The sequence below is a fragment of the Anabas testudineus genome, chromosome 14 (genome assembly GCF_900324465.2).
Source record: "Anabas testudineus chromosome 14, fAnaTes1.2, whole genome shotgun sequence".
Lineage (NCBI taxonomy): Eukaryota > Metazoa > Chordata > Actinopteri > Anabantiformes > Anabantidae > Anabas > Anabas testudineus.
The window spans coordinates 17973631-17988947 of NC_046623.1; the positions used below are offsets into that span (position 1 = coordinate 17973631).

General features: G+C 44.0%; 1 pseudogene; it reads left to right on the top strand.

Annotated features, from left to right (window-relative positions):
- Window positions 1–21: 21 nt before the first annotated feature.
- LOC113168845 lies at window positions 22–15264 on the top strand (annotated as a pseudogene).
- Window positions 15265–15317: the final 53 nt, after the last annotated feature.

The window sequence follows — 15317 nt, forward strand, 5'->3', positions numbered from 1 at the left end:
GGTGGAGGGCAGCAGGAGAGGATGATGGAGGAGAGGAGAAGGGAGGAAGGGCGTGGTGGGACAGACAGAGGGAAGGGGAGGACGGATCGGAGTGGTGAGACAGGTCGACTGACTCAGTCACATTCCTGTCGTAGAGATTTATAGTGGCCCGGGGTCCTGAAACAGGCCCGGAGCCGCGGCCAAATTACAGTGATCCACAGCATTCCTCTGCTGCAAACACAGGTTAGCAGCCGGGGCCACGCTAAGTGCTAGGTGCTGCCTGTTGACAAATGACTTCCTTTGAAGGGCACAAAGAGAGAGGCAGACGGGATATTTAGTGTGTGAGGGCACAGAGTCGAGCTGTGTGTTTCTTTTGTTGGAAAACACTGCTGCTAAAAGTAGAGATGCAGAATGTTTGTTTGTGCATGTTTGGGTGTGTGTCTGCCCCAATCTGTGTGTGTCTGTGTTTTAACACAGCAGAGTAAACCAGTGAAACCAACTGGCGACATCAGCCCCCAGTGCAGCGCACACACACACACACACCAACACACACACACAGTCTAACTCATGATAGGACGGGAAGGGAGTGTGTGACTGTGTAAAGGGCATCTTTGTGTTTAATACCAGGTTCCCAGACTAATAATAGCTCTAATAGCCCTGTGGATTCGGGGCCAGAGGGGCGGCTGACCCGACCTAATGAGTGTGTGTGTTTCATTACGTTGTGTTTTTTAGCAACAGAGATTACAGTGCTGTTAATGTGAGCGTGTGTGTTCTGCAGGCGTTCACAGACACCAGTCCCAGGACCTCTCAGGGTACTACTCCCTCTCTTCAGGCGGTGTCGGTCAGATCACTCCCTCCATGAGCTGGTGAGCCTCACACACACACACACACACACACACACACACACACACACTCACACAGTCCTTTATGCACTTGTAATGACCTTGTTCTAAGTCACATTCATAACATAACACACAGGAACATTTTATGTCATCAAAAAGATCATCGGAAACTGAATTACTAATAAAACTATCACTAATTACTTCACACTAATGTTGAGCTTTAGTGAACAACAGTGAGTTAAGGATCATATGGAAATGCCAGTTGCCTCTGATGTCGTATTAGCATAAAGAAAACGAGTGTGAGGCTGTTGGCTGTTATCTGATAGTTATAAGTGAATCATCATTAGTCACCGTTCAAGCAAAAACAAGTGAAAAATAACTTGAGTCACGCTTTATCCAACGGCTGTGAATCCAAATTAAATTAAATCACTATATTCTATCATCTGCATTAAAATGTAGTTTCATAAATTACTTGACAGTAAAATACTATCACCTGTGTACTGTGTAGTACATGTACATCGACCACACACCTACTATATGTTTATATTAGTGTACTGTACCGTTATACTGCAGTTCTTAACCCATGTTAATGTTCAGTTACCTCCATGCTTGTTGTGGTGTTACTGTGTATTTTCCAGCCACCAGGAACCGGAGTCAGACTCCCTGTAGGAACAAATATACTTGACCGATGAAGCTGATTCTGATCTCTTAGATTCTTGACATGTAATTAATCAGCTGGGAAATTAATCAAGTTCTGGATTCAGACCAGGACCTGGTTCTTCTGTAGCCCTCATTGATTAGTGAAGCTGTAATTTTCCTAGAGTCAACAGTGCATCCATCACTGTCGTACCTGGTGTCAGAGGGCTGACCTAAACCTCCGCTCTCATGTAAGCCGCCCCCTTTGATCCTGTGTTTAGGACTCTACTGTGCCCTCTGGCCTGAACTGGAGGAATGTGGACAAATGAAACCTCTGAATCTAAAACAGTGTTGAAACCACGGTAATGAACGAAGCTTTAAGTCCAGCAGAGTAATGAATTCAAATGATCAACAAAGAGACTTGATGCAAAGAAATCATCTTTAAAAATGAGACAGCAGCAGCACAAGGCGTGAAACTCTCACAGTCTGAGTACGCAAGGGGCCGCGGGGGATTCTGGGAAATGTTGGCAGGTTCACGTAGACTGTAAATCAGCTGTCAACACCCCCCACATGTAGTAGAAGTAGTAGTAGTGGTGGTAGTAGTAGTAGTAGTAGCAGTAGTACTAGTGTGTAAAGCTCTAAGATGAGCCGTCAGTGGCCACATCTGTTCCATATTTGGAGACGATGTCATGCTGGTTGATTGTGAACTAATGTCAGACCTCTGTTGACTTTTGGATCAACATAAATCCATTTATTACAACCTACAGTGTCTGGGCCTGGACACAAACCCCTACAGGAGCAGTTAAAGGCTTACGTCAAATGTCACGAAGATTTAAAATGAAAGCTTCAAACCGTGAGCGCGCGCTCGCGTGACGTGTGTGTCTGTCTGTCCCCGGACGTTTCTGTAAGTCTGTGATTTATAAACGTTTTATCGTTTTCAGACACTTCACTGTGGATTTTCAAAGTATTATTAACAGCTAATCTGCTTGAACCCAGATTATGAGCTGTCGCGGCCCTCTGTAGTGCGCTTTCTTTGTGGAAGGAGAACACAGAGGACGAGTGGGTAAATGTCAAACTGTTGTTTTCTGTTGTCTTGTGTTTGGCCCGGTCCCGCCTCCTGTCACTCCACGACCACCTCCACGTATCCCCCTCAGCCTCACGGCGGATTGGTTAGTTGCCTCAGACCAGAAGGGTGTCAGGAATTAGTTGGGCTGTGCTGCGGCTGGAGCATCACAAACATGTTTTAACATTACGAAATACTGAACAGCGCGTAGCGGGGGCTGAAGGCGGAGGCTGGAGAGCCCCTTTGACTTTTATAGAGTAAAGCTGGTTAAGGATGGTCGACTAACCGTCTGACGGAGCAGAGCTAGTACTTGAAGTGACATCAACAGTTAAATGAGCATTTTATCATCTCATAACAATTGTTATGAAAAGATAAAAGTAGCACAGCTTGAGTTAAAGGACAAAATGTAAAATTCTACTCACTGCTTTTTAAATCAATCAGTCAGAGGTGTCACTGTCAACACCTCTGACTGAGACTAGAAGTTTGAAGGAGATGACTTCTGACTTTTTGAAGTTGGATGACTGGTGCAGCGGAGCCGGTTGCCTGGTTTTTCATCTCATTCCCAGCATACCTCTGTCCAGTCATGCCTTTCACGTGGCCTTTATTTGGCTTCACCATCACTCAGGAGCTACTGTCTGCAAATATTTGCTGTGTGACCTGTGAGATGGTGAAATGTGTTTTTCCTTTTTTATGGCAGTGGACCAAAAGACAATCTGTGTGTAGATCTGTGTAGTTTGACCTCAGTGTACTGAACGGTTCTCCAGGAACTGAAGCCAGCTGAGGGCCTGTGCTGCAACACCGAGACCTAAAGACCACTCAGCTGAGGAGATGTGGAAGTCTGTGTGATGGAAATGATGATTGTAAGAGTTGTGTTGTCCTGTAAGTGAAACATAAGGATGAATCAGTTCAAGCAGTGGGGGAGGGGGTGTGTTGGCTCTCAGGAGGCAGAAGTGAGGTTTTCTACATATCAAAGGCTCTGTCTTACATCCCAGCCCCACTCTCGACCTCCCACGGTGTGTGAGTGTGTGCGCTTCTGCTCCCAGTAAGACATGTATTGACACACAGCTGTCAACAGTGCTGATCCCGACTCTCTGCAGGGATCACGGTGCATCGCAGGAGCTCCTGCAAGAAAGAAACCAGAGCGGAAAACATCAGATTTCACTTTATAGAGGAATTCGTTTCGTTTACTGGTTCACATGTTTCTATGTATTCATGAATTTACACAGCAGAATTAAAAATACTGTACATTTCTACTCTAGATGTTTTCAATATTGAAACAAAGTTGTTGTCAATAAGCAGATTTAAATTAAAAAACAGCCTGAGTCTGATTTCTACTGAGTTTTATGATGATGTTAAAAAAAGAAAATAGACCTGAAGAGAATCGGATCCTTTCTGGGATCAACTAACTTTTACCTGTAAACTAAACGGCGCCGTCTCTCCCCTCTGCTGTGCTGTGGCAGGCAGAGCCCTCCAGTCTATCCTGGCCTGTCCCCGTGTGGATTCAGGCAGACCTACTCCTCCAACCTCTCCAGTGCCTCCTCCTACTCCAGGTACCGTAGCTGGCTGGTTGGACCGAGCCGGGCCGAGCAGAGAAAGAAGCAAAAACCAAACACAGCTCTGCATCGTCTGCTCCTGTTTACAGCACATTTAAAATGCCTGAGCAGGAGTTTTCCATCCATCGTGGCAGCTGCTGTAAAAGTCCGTGTGGCGTTCGTGTGCTGTAAACAGGACCACTTCAATGTTTTCGCTAAAACAAGCTGAGTCAAGGCAAAGTGAGCCGAGCCGAGCTGAGCGCTGCTGCAAATCCACAAAGCTGACACACACACGGAAACACATTCTCGCTCCACCTTACGTGTTGTCAGACATTCACTGCTTTTCTTTGCTCATGCTACCTGTTTTCTATGTGTGTACGTCCTGATCCTGATGCACAGTGGACAGAAGGTGGAAAGATGATGTGAATATGTGAGAGCTCTGATGTCTTTGTCTTTCCTTCTCGTGTGCATTTTCTTAAGCTGCAGCTCTAATTTGATTCACTTTGATTCACACTGAGCTGCAGCTAAACATCACTGTTGCTTGCAACATCCAGACGCTGTCTCTCCGCGGCGCTTTGTGCGTTTGTCAGGTCGTCTGCTGGGTTTTCAAACCCAGGCCTCTGTCGTGCAGCAGTTAGCTCCATACAGTTTTGTTGCAGCCCTGTATCATAAGACATAGGTGGGGGGGGTTAACTAGTGCAGAACTGAAATAGTTAATTACACCACACTGAAATTCATCTCTTATGTGCGTAATTCTCTTGTGGGGTGTGAGACTGTTTGGACCTTTAACCTGGAGATCAGAGCTCTTCATGCACATTGTTGATCTCTCTTTTGCTACTATCTGGATTTCTCACGCAGTAACCCCCCCCCCATCTATGAGCAGGCTCCAGCAAACATGATGAACATTTATCATTTGACCCAGATGCTCACCTCTGACCGACCGTCTCTTAACAGTCTTTTCTTTATTTCAAGTAAAATATGTGGACGTTAAATCCTGTAAATGAAAAGTTCTGGATAATTCAGCAGATGGTGAAGATGTTATGAGGATGCAGGCTCCTCAACTCCCAACATGTCACTCAGTAAGGCTGGGACGCCCTCTGGTGGTGACAGACACTTCCCTCTTTGTCTAATAAAAAACATTGAGCTCAACACACATTTGAAAGCTGGTGTTTAGCTCCCACTCAGTTATGTGCTGAACAGTTTTAGCTCAGTTTAGATCAGTTAATAAACGTGTGTGTGATGCACAGGCACACGTCCTGTCAACACACAGGAACAGAAAGGAGGCAGTTCTGCAGGTGACCCTATCGAGTTGGTGTCAGATTTACTTTCATGAGGCTTTTCACGCTTTTAGAGCTTGTTGCTTACAGAAACCTTCGCTCTCGCTTTGACACTCGTCGTCCTCTCTGGCCCCGACTCGACACATTTCTCTGAACTGACGTTTTCTTTTTGTCATCTTGTCTTTCTCTTTCTGTTCACCACCTTCCCCCTTCTGTCAGGTTCCCCCACTCTCTGATGCTGGGCCCATCAGGCATGCATCCTACAGGGATCCCCCACCCAGCCATAGTGCCCCCTACAGGCAACAGGAGCATGACCAGTATGACAGGGGCATGTATGTGTTAAGTATTGGATGGAAACATTTTCTATTTCGAGGATAAATTAGTATTATTCCAAGTTTAAATCTATTATATTCTAATTTGTATTGTTCTGTGGTTGTAAACTGTCAGAGCAGTTTGTCAATGAGGAAGTTTTTACTGTTAAACAGAGACTTTTAATTCTGAACTGAAAGAAAAACAGATCAATTATGAGTCCTGCTCGTGTTTTAAGCAGTGACTGCAGCACAGTGGGGGGACTGGGTTTCCTCCAGTCAGAGATCAAAACCAGTTTGCTTAAGGATTAACGCACAGTGGGTTCAATGAGTGCCTAGAAATTCTGTAAAATGCAGCGAGAATGAGCTGTTGTAGTGGTTTTCTGTGTAAACGCTGTGCACAAATCCTGCTTAGACCAAAAAAGACAAGACTGCACAGTTTGGAGAATATAATCGGTTCACCTGATGCAGTGTTCTGGAAGTGAAGTGTTGCTTTTTCTCTCACTACTGTGAGTTTTTGTTCTAACAGCAGCTGCTATAAACTGGTTTAATGGGAAATTCTTGGTCATGATCAAAATTCATCCCTCCCCCCTCCCCTCCATGCAGGAAGCCACAGGTGGAGCCAAACGGGAGAAGGAGCCAAAGAAGCCGGTGATCAAGAAACCCCTTAACGCCTTCATGCCTCTACATGAAGGAGATGAGGGCAAAGGTCATCGCAGAGTGCACGTTAAAGGAGAGCGCCGCCATCAACCAGATTCTGGACGCAGGGTGAGGCACGCACACACACACACACACGCACACACACACACACACACACACACACACACACACACACACGCACACACAGACTAATCCTGTTTCCAGGTCAGTCTGTAATTTCACACATGAGAAAACATGAGAAGGCTGCAGTAACGTGAACTGAATGGTTTTATAAACTTAAGATCTGCAGGAAAAGCTCCTCTTTACAAACTAAAAACAGACAGGACACATGTAAAAAGCCCCACCCACCAGACTCTGCACAGGATTGTAGGAGACATGGGTAAAGATCCTCTCACTCTTTGCTTCTCTTTGTGTATTTCCAGTGGCACGCACTGACCCGGAGGAACAGGCCAAGTACTACGAGCTGGCCAGAAAGGAGAGACAACCTCCACATGCAGCTGTACCCGACCTGGTCTGCCAGAGACAACTACGTAAGCACTTCTCTTCTTACTCCTCCCTTCACACTGAATCTTCTCATTTGCCATTAAAGTTCCTGGTGCTACATCTGTATAATCCACAAGAGGTAAAAACAACATGACGACAACGTCCCTGTCACGATTTTTAAATTGTATACTTGGTTGTTTTGGGAACAAACTCAACAGTAAAGAAGCCAAACGTGTGTTTTATGGCTATAATAACATCATAAAGTTATAGAATTACCAACATAATCAGTCAAACTTATAGTTTTGACTTAGCAGAGACTTCTCTGAGCCTTTGGTTTCCTTTTACCCACATTTCAAGTATTAGTAGTGATAAAGTAGTAAAGAGGAAAACTCCCTGAGAGTAAAGTGATACCATGAATTGATTCTTTCATATCATGAAACAATCATGAAGAGGAATCAGTTTCTTTTCTCTCTGGTTTGATTCCCTGTAAATAAAAGTGAGAATAAAAGACAGACCAGGACCGATTCAACAGTCCAGAACAGGTTCTGAAAGTACTTGTTGTTCTCACCTCAGAGCTGAAGAAATTATTTGCTCCCCTACTGGCTAATGCCTCAACAACCTGCATGATTATTGGCTCCCAGCCCTGTCAGTCAAAAGTCAGAAATACGTAATGACACACTTTTATTTTTATAGCATGGATTTATGAAATGACTTAATCAGCCCTGTGTATGCATGTGTGTCAGCCTGATGTTTTGGGGATGTGCTGTATCTAGGCTGCTGTGTGCCTCTCATTTGTCAGTGTGATGTTGAACTCTTGCAGGAGGCGGGCCTTAGCGGGGTCGCAGGGGAAAAGAGTAAAGCTGATTGGGTAGGGACACGTCTTATGGTGGATTCATGCCTCTGTGGTGGAAAAACTGAGTGTGTGAAGAGCTGCATGAAAAAAGGGGGTTGTGGGTATTCCTGTGCAAGGTTTGCATGCACTTTCCAAAAATCTTAATGACTCACACACATGAGCCTCACGAACAACACGTAACCAACAGCAGCTGCAAAAAAAAAACAAAAAAAAAAAGTCTGATTGGTCAGTTATGGACACATCACATTAAGTCCTGCACGTTTCCACAGTTCTGATTATTAAACAGTTCAAATGTTAAACACTGAATCACACAGAGGTATAAATCAACCCGTTTTGCTCAACTAACAGAGAGCAGGGCCGCATGGCCGCCCTCACTGCCTCGCTGCCTCAGTTCTTATGTAGCTGTTTAGTTATTTATTTATGTTTGTGGTGCCTTATTTTTAATTGAATTTAATTATTAGTGTAGCTACAAAATGACACATGGTGTAAGTCCACTAAAACCAAGACTGTTACCACTAAACCTGGTAATGATTTCCATCTTTAGTAGTCACTTTGTTGTCTAAGTACACATTTGAGTCATGTTTGAAGCTTTTTCTGTCAGAAGATGATAAACAATGAGTCATTAATAGGTGAATGAAAGACTTTAGTTGAAATCAAAAGCTGCTTTTTAGTCATATTTGACACCTGGTAGCGCAGTGCCCTGTTCCTGCTTTTCCTTGCTCAACTGTCTTGTGTCTTTATATCTCACCGAGCTGATTTCCACAGTCGGGAAGGCATGGCACATGAGTTATGGTCATTTTGTTTGGGCTGTGGTTTATAACGCGTTCATAACGATCTGAACGAGTGCTTCATGGGCGCTGATCAGGTTCCAGTGTCGCTCTTGATTAGTTTTTTAACCACAGTAGGTGCTGTGTCACAGGGCAACACAATGACAACTACTGAGCTAAAAGTCCTGATCCCACCCAGAGATAATTATTATTATTAAAAGCATAGTTCACAAACCGGCTCATGTTCTGTTCTGAATATGTTATAAACCAGAGCTCTAGTAAACTGTGATCATAGATGTAGGAGCTACTGATGCATGCATGGAGCTTTAAAACGTCCTAACACAGTGGACTGCTTAGTTTGATGAATACAATGACTCTACGCACTGTGTAAATCTTCTCTGAATGACATGCTGACAGGAAGCAGTGTTTATTTATACAGTATTAACTAGAGGGGACACTGGGCAGGTAACTCTGCACTGTTTGTTACCTTGTGACTGAAGAAACTGACAGAAATGCTGTTAAATCCTGTGACCACTCTGCACTAGTTCACCAGTAAACGTCTAGCTGCACCAGTGTGCTGGGCACGTATGCATCGGAACAATCACAACATGCACACAGTCATTCAGGTCCTCTAGGCTGAGCTTCAAATGTTGCCTCTCCCCATCGTCCTCCACGCTCTGCTTTCCCCTTGAGGTTTAAAAAAAAAAGCAGAACAGTCACTGGACCTATGAGCAAAACAGGAAGTGAAGTTCCACATATCGCCCCCGCAGCTGTGGAGGGTCTCTCCTCCGAGTCACTAAAAAAAACCTCCATATAGGACACGCACACACATACACCCACAGACACAAAGCAGAAAAGGTGCAGTTGCAAGAGGAGGAGTTGTAACCACATAGACACAACGCTGACAGCGAGCTGAGGAGGACAGACAATGGAGCGTAGGCGGTAGATTTCTGTGCCCACATCCTCTATCTCACCCAAATATGAGGCCTCACTTCACCATCACAGGATCTGTGTGAACAACTCTGATGTTTACCTCAACAGTCACACAGTAGAGTCAGCCTGGAGATAATGAAATATGAGCACGAATATCAAAACGAGGTTTAATCCCATATCGCCCTTTCAACCTTTGGCTACAACACTTTTGCATTAACAGTGTTGACAGTGACGTTAGTCCTGCAAACTATTGTTTTTGTTTTCTTAAAAGCATCAAAGACGGCCGCCTGGTTTGCACTTTAGTTCATAAAGTAGATTTACATGTTACTTATTTTCATATAGTGCAGATTTCTGTTCAGGACCAGGTCTCAGGAGAATCCAGTAAACATACGTATGACGCTCTGCACATTCAGCCAAGTGGGAACGTAAAGAGAAACCGTTCAGAGGCCAAACCTGATGAATCAGTTCTTTACCAATAGTGGCCGGTAACTACTGGAACAACAGAAACTGGCCACAGTGAAGCCCTGATGGAGGATAGCTAGAGATTCAGTCGCTTCGGCAGCTGAGCCAGACTCACGTCTCTGTGGGATTTTGTTTTTCTTCCCCAACAGGGCAAGAAGAAGAGGAGAAAAAGGGAGAAGCAGCAGGACTCCAACACAGGTAAGCAGCCACTGCTTCAACTTTTCATCTCTTCTCGTCTAGTTAGATACCCCGTTTCAGTCTGAGGAAACAAATAGACCGACTCAACTCTACAGTGCTCGAGAGAACTCAGCTGAACATGAACTTGCGTTGGCGCACATCATTCTTAGTGTCTTTGAGGCAGGATGTGTCTCTAACGTCAAACCACCCACCCACTCTGTTTTCCACATAACCTGAATTATTAACATTTTAATCTCAAGTGAACAAAACTTTGATTAGCACACTAAAATAAAACTTTTAAGTTCTTCTGTTGAACCTATGAAGTATCTTCAGAGTGCTCAAACTAACACTGGGTCACAAATCTGCAGGTAGGAGGATTCAGCGAAATGCTGCTGCAGATTTTAAATGCGATGTAGGAAACGCTGTTGTTTCATGTTTGAAAAAGTTTCTAGCATTAGTAGCTGATAATAGTCGTCTGGAAGCCAACTGAACATGACTGAAGGAGTTAACTAACACCTGAGTGCTCTCCGCCAGAATAATATGATGTGTAACAAGTTTCTGATTTTAAAAGAAGCATCAAAAACAAATCTTCAAGCTCTAGTTTAAGCTGAAGATCTTCGGAGTGCTGACCTCTGAAGAGGTTTATCGCTGTAAACCATATGAAATCCTCCACTAACGAGTGCCAAAGCATGGCTGCGCCGTCTGTCTTTTTCTCTCTGTACGTCTTCACAGCCTGTTCCAGGATGACAACTCAGTTGTGTCAGTGTTGGCTGGTTTTGCTGTGCTGTAACAGACTACTAACCCTGGACGAACAGCTCTGTTTGGTGCTTTTATTCCTGCTCTCACAGGCTCTCGTGTCTCTTTCTCTTCTCTCTCTGTCCTCCCGCTCTAACCTTTTCTTCTTCTGCTCCTCTGCATCTTCTACCTCTTTACTTCTCCCTGTTTTGTGCATGCTTTGTATTGTGCTCAGACCCTGGCTCTCCTAAGAAATGCCGGGCTCGCTTCGGCCTCAACCAACAAACGGACTGGTGCGGTCCCTGCAGGTGTGTACCAAATATCCACCCCCACCCAATCCATCCCAAAAACTCACCACCTCTCCTCCCATCTAACCATCTGTTCATCACCTGATCTCTGCATGCTGCCTGTCACTAATGTGCTGCTCTGCAAAACATATTCACATTAACATGCAGCTACACAGTCAGAATACATCAAAACGACCCAAAGAAATCGATGCAAGGTAGAATAAACGTGTCGGCTTTCAGTGTTTTCACCTTAAAGGTCAAAGGTGGTTTGGGTTCTGCAGTGTTTTTATAGCTCATTGCATCATACACACTGTGTACGTTAATGTGGTTAAAGGGGAATACCACTCCGTACGAAAGGGTGTTTGCACAGTGGTTACGTGCTGATGAAAACACGTGTGTATGTCAGAGACGCGATATCGTACACATCAACATATATCCTCTACCATTTGTCGACAAGGGAAAATGCTCAGCTTCGTTTTATTATTAGAAATTTAGCTGCAGGAACTAAAAGACCTGACACACGGACACTATGTTCTGGTTAAGAAAGTCATTCTAGCAACAATTTAGTGACATTAAGTTATAAAACTTCAGAATTCAGTAGCAATGGTTGAATAGATCGTATTAGCAGCTTCCTACCTTTCCCACTGTGAACGCTGTGTTAATCTGAGCCCTGGTTGCACAAGGTGTTGGATTTATGTGCATCCAAACGTACTTACTTCAACACTGATCCAAGGTGTTTCTCCTCATTGTTTCTAAAAACTGCAACCATCTCAGTTTCCTTTCTCTAAAATAAAGCTGTAGCTGTATAATATTACACTTGTAAGAGCACAATATAAGTCATCAGGGCTCACGCTGCTCTGTTTTAGTCACAGCAGGAGTTACAGTAGACATCTTGGCTGCGGGAATCGGGAATCTGTGCGGTTCTGCAGAAAAAGCTTCTGCCACCACAGCACTGTAGCAACCCCGTCGTCTTCCCCACTGTCACGTCATGGAAATCTGAGAGTGTGTGTGTGTGTTTCGGTTTGAGAGAACAAAGGGGGGTGAATGTGGTTATAGCAAATCCTTATCACCACAGCTCAACACACACACACACGCACACACGCTCCCTGCAGCTCTGCATTTTGACGGAGTTCTCATGCCCATCTGCTTTCAACTTTCTCCATTCATGCAATGTGGTAACAGGCGTCTTTTGATGGTGAACTCTGACATTTAGAAATCACTTTCTATTGCACTCTCCCCCCCCCTCTCCCCCTGCCTCTCTAAATATGGCCTAGCTCCTTTCCTTGCGGTTAAACCTGGTGACTCATATCATATTCTGGTAATGATCATGGGATCCTGTTAACTGCTTTGATGCTGTGCTCGGCGGTACACAAGTCAGCTTTAAAGTGTAACACCTCACTAGTGCAGTGTGTTTGGTGCAGACCAGGGGAAAAGTGGGGAAACAAGTGACTGCGTTGTTATTCTGACCAGTAGATTCACGTGCATGTAGCATTAGATGAAATGATCAATATCGGTCTTAATCTCTTTAAGCACAGTACAAACTCTGCTCCTATTAGCTCAGCATGAAGCACTTTACAAAGCAAACATAAAAAGAAAAGAATACATTACTAAACACACATTAAAAACTGAGTTATGTACTGAATTTGCACATGTGAGATTATGGAGCAATTGTAAAACCAAGAAAAGAGGGGTAATAAAGTCTCTTTTCTTGTTCTCTGTTAGAAGTTCTGCTTCATTTTCCATAATCTGTTAATGGATTTCTAATTCACAGCAGTTAAGAGGCCATTACAGCAGTCACATCATGAGGAAATTAAATAGTGTATGATTGATTCAGCATCATTAAATGTTAAAATAGAACTAATTCTGGCTAATCTACTTGAGATGGTGGATGCTGAGGCCAGTTTAAACGAAATACTGAAGTTTCTAACAGATCGAGAGCATCACGTCGTCAGTGACTGGATTAGTGGGTCAGTTTGAAATCAGTTTGCAGCCGTGCAGATTCATACATAGCAGAACACAGACTGCCACTAATAACTGTGACCATTCAGTTTGTCTCCCTGTTCATTGACCTCAGTGTGAATGATGCATCTTCACTGAAGCCTGCTGACATTTACCATCCACACTTTATTCACAGATAACTCTCTCTGACTGTTCCTAGGAGGAAAAAGAAGTGCATTCGCTACCTTCAAGGAGGAGGCTGCCCCAGCCCAACTTCTTCAGATTTAAGTGCTATAGACTCTCCCCCCTCCCCTTCTCCTTCCCGCCACCGTCTCTACCAGCACCAGCGCCCCCCCTCCCCAGGCTGCTCCCCATTACCCACCTCCCCATCAGCTCACTTCGCCTTGTCTCCGCCAGCGCGCACTCACTCGCACGCACGCTTACCCCTGGAGCAGTCGACCGGCAAGGCAAACAAACACACCCACACACACCTGGACCTGTCGGGCAAGCAGGCGCACAGCTCGACGACGGCGCTGTCGGCCGCCAAGGCCGCAGGACTTTCACTAAAAGTGCTAACAGAGACTTAGTGATCACTCCTTCGCTGTTCATCTCAGCTTCCTCCAGAGCCGTGATGTCCCCATCCTCACATGCCTCCACTCCCACAGTTTTTTTACCCAGTTTTCTTTTTGTCTGATTAAAAAGAAAATGACTGACGTTGGAAGGAGCCAGCATTTAGTCCCTGATGAGAGCCACACAGTATGTTAGCGGGGTCTCAGTTCAGAGGTCGGATTCTCCAAATGCTTCATCAACAAATGAACAAGGCTCAGTTCTTTACTTGGGCATTCAGGCTGCACTACTCTACATAACCTTGTCATATTTGTTAGATATAAGGTTCAGTCCTAACGTATGAAGTGAGTTAATGAAAAGCCACAGCAGGAGGTAAATTTCCAAGAGCACCTGAATGCACCAGAGTCTTTGCCTGTGAGGCTAAACTGTCTCAAAGCCTTTAGAGTGGAGGGTCCAGCCCCTGAAGTGGTGACCGACCAGCTCCAGTTGTCGAGGCAGAGCTGCACTGAAGGCAGAATTTAATCAGTTCAGTTGTTCCTTTCTTAATCAAGTCAACTAAAGCAATACGTTTTCCCTTGGGAACAGCTCTGCCTCCAAATTCATTTGCCCAATAACTCATTGGCCCCTTGGTGCTTTTTTTTTTTTTATAATATAGCTGACCTTGTGCTTTGACCTCCATGACAATCACAAACCGCTTTGCAAATGAGCTCTTAACTAAATGAACCACATCAACTAGCAAACATGACAGATTTATAATGCAGAGACGTTGTACAGTGAAACCTAATCTGGCATCAGGTCCATAGTTTCAAAGGAGATGCCACCATCACCATCACAGATATCCCATACTACCCTCCATCCATCAGACCAACGACCAGTCAGCCTGACCAGCAGAACCTCAGCTCTGAAGAGGGACAGATTCATTCTTAAAGCTGCCATTTTGTGAACTTTCACTTCAGTTTCATTCCAAAACATTTTTACGTTTTTAGAAATGTTGTGCAGCTTCCTTGTCAGACTTCCAGCAGGTGAAAGAAGAGGACGACTTCTTCTTGACGTTACATGTTTTTTTAGGCACTTTCAGGCTGTTAGTATCTCGCTTTATCACCATTTCATTTTATTCTGTTTTGTCTTTTTTTTTTTTTTGGTATAAATTTCATGTTTTTTTTTAAAGGTCAGATATTTTCGCTCGTGGGGAAACCACTCGAAGAACAACACGTTTTTTTGTTTGTAGCTCCATAAACTAATCTGAGACCAAATGGGTACTGTTATATTGCATTGTGTTGTAAAGTTTTATAAATGTTGGAATTCCCTATTATAATTAAACTTTTATATGTTTTATGTAAAAAAAAGATAAAAAAGGAAAAAAAAGTGAAAAAACAAAAAAAGAACCTTTAGTTTCTATCATTTCATAAAGCGATACGTTTTGTGTTTGTCCTCTCGTGCAGACTTTTACTTTTTTTGGCCAAGTGTTACGGCAGCAGCGTTCAAATGTTCTGTGCATGTGCCAACTTTAGTGTAACAAAGACACATTTGGAAGAAAACAGCTTTAATTTACTGTTCTGCTCGCAGCGCTGTGGACAAACTGTAGGCTGGGCTTTGTACAGTTTCCCTCCAGCAGAGAGAGCTCTTGTGCTAAAAATGGTTTGTTTTACTTGGAGGATGTTCAGTAGTAGAACACCTCAGAGATGTCTTTTGTATTTTTTATGCCTTGAACGCCTCTGATGTATTACTTGTTTTGTTTGATGTATTAAAAGTGTTTGGAATATTTTGTCCACGTCTACTTTCCTCAGTTTAAGGTCACGCTCCTCAGCTCCAAAACAA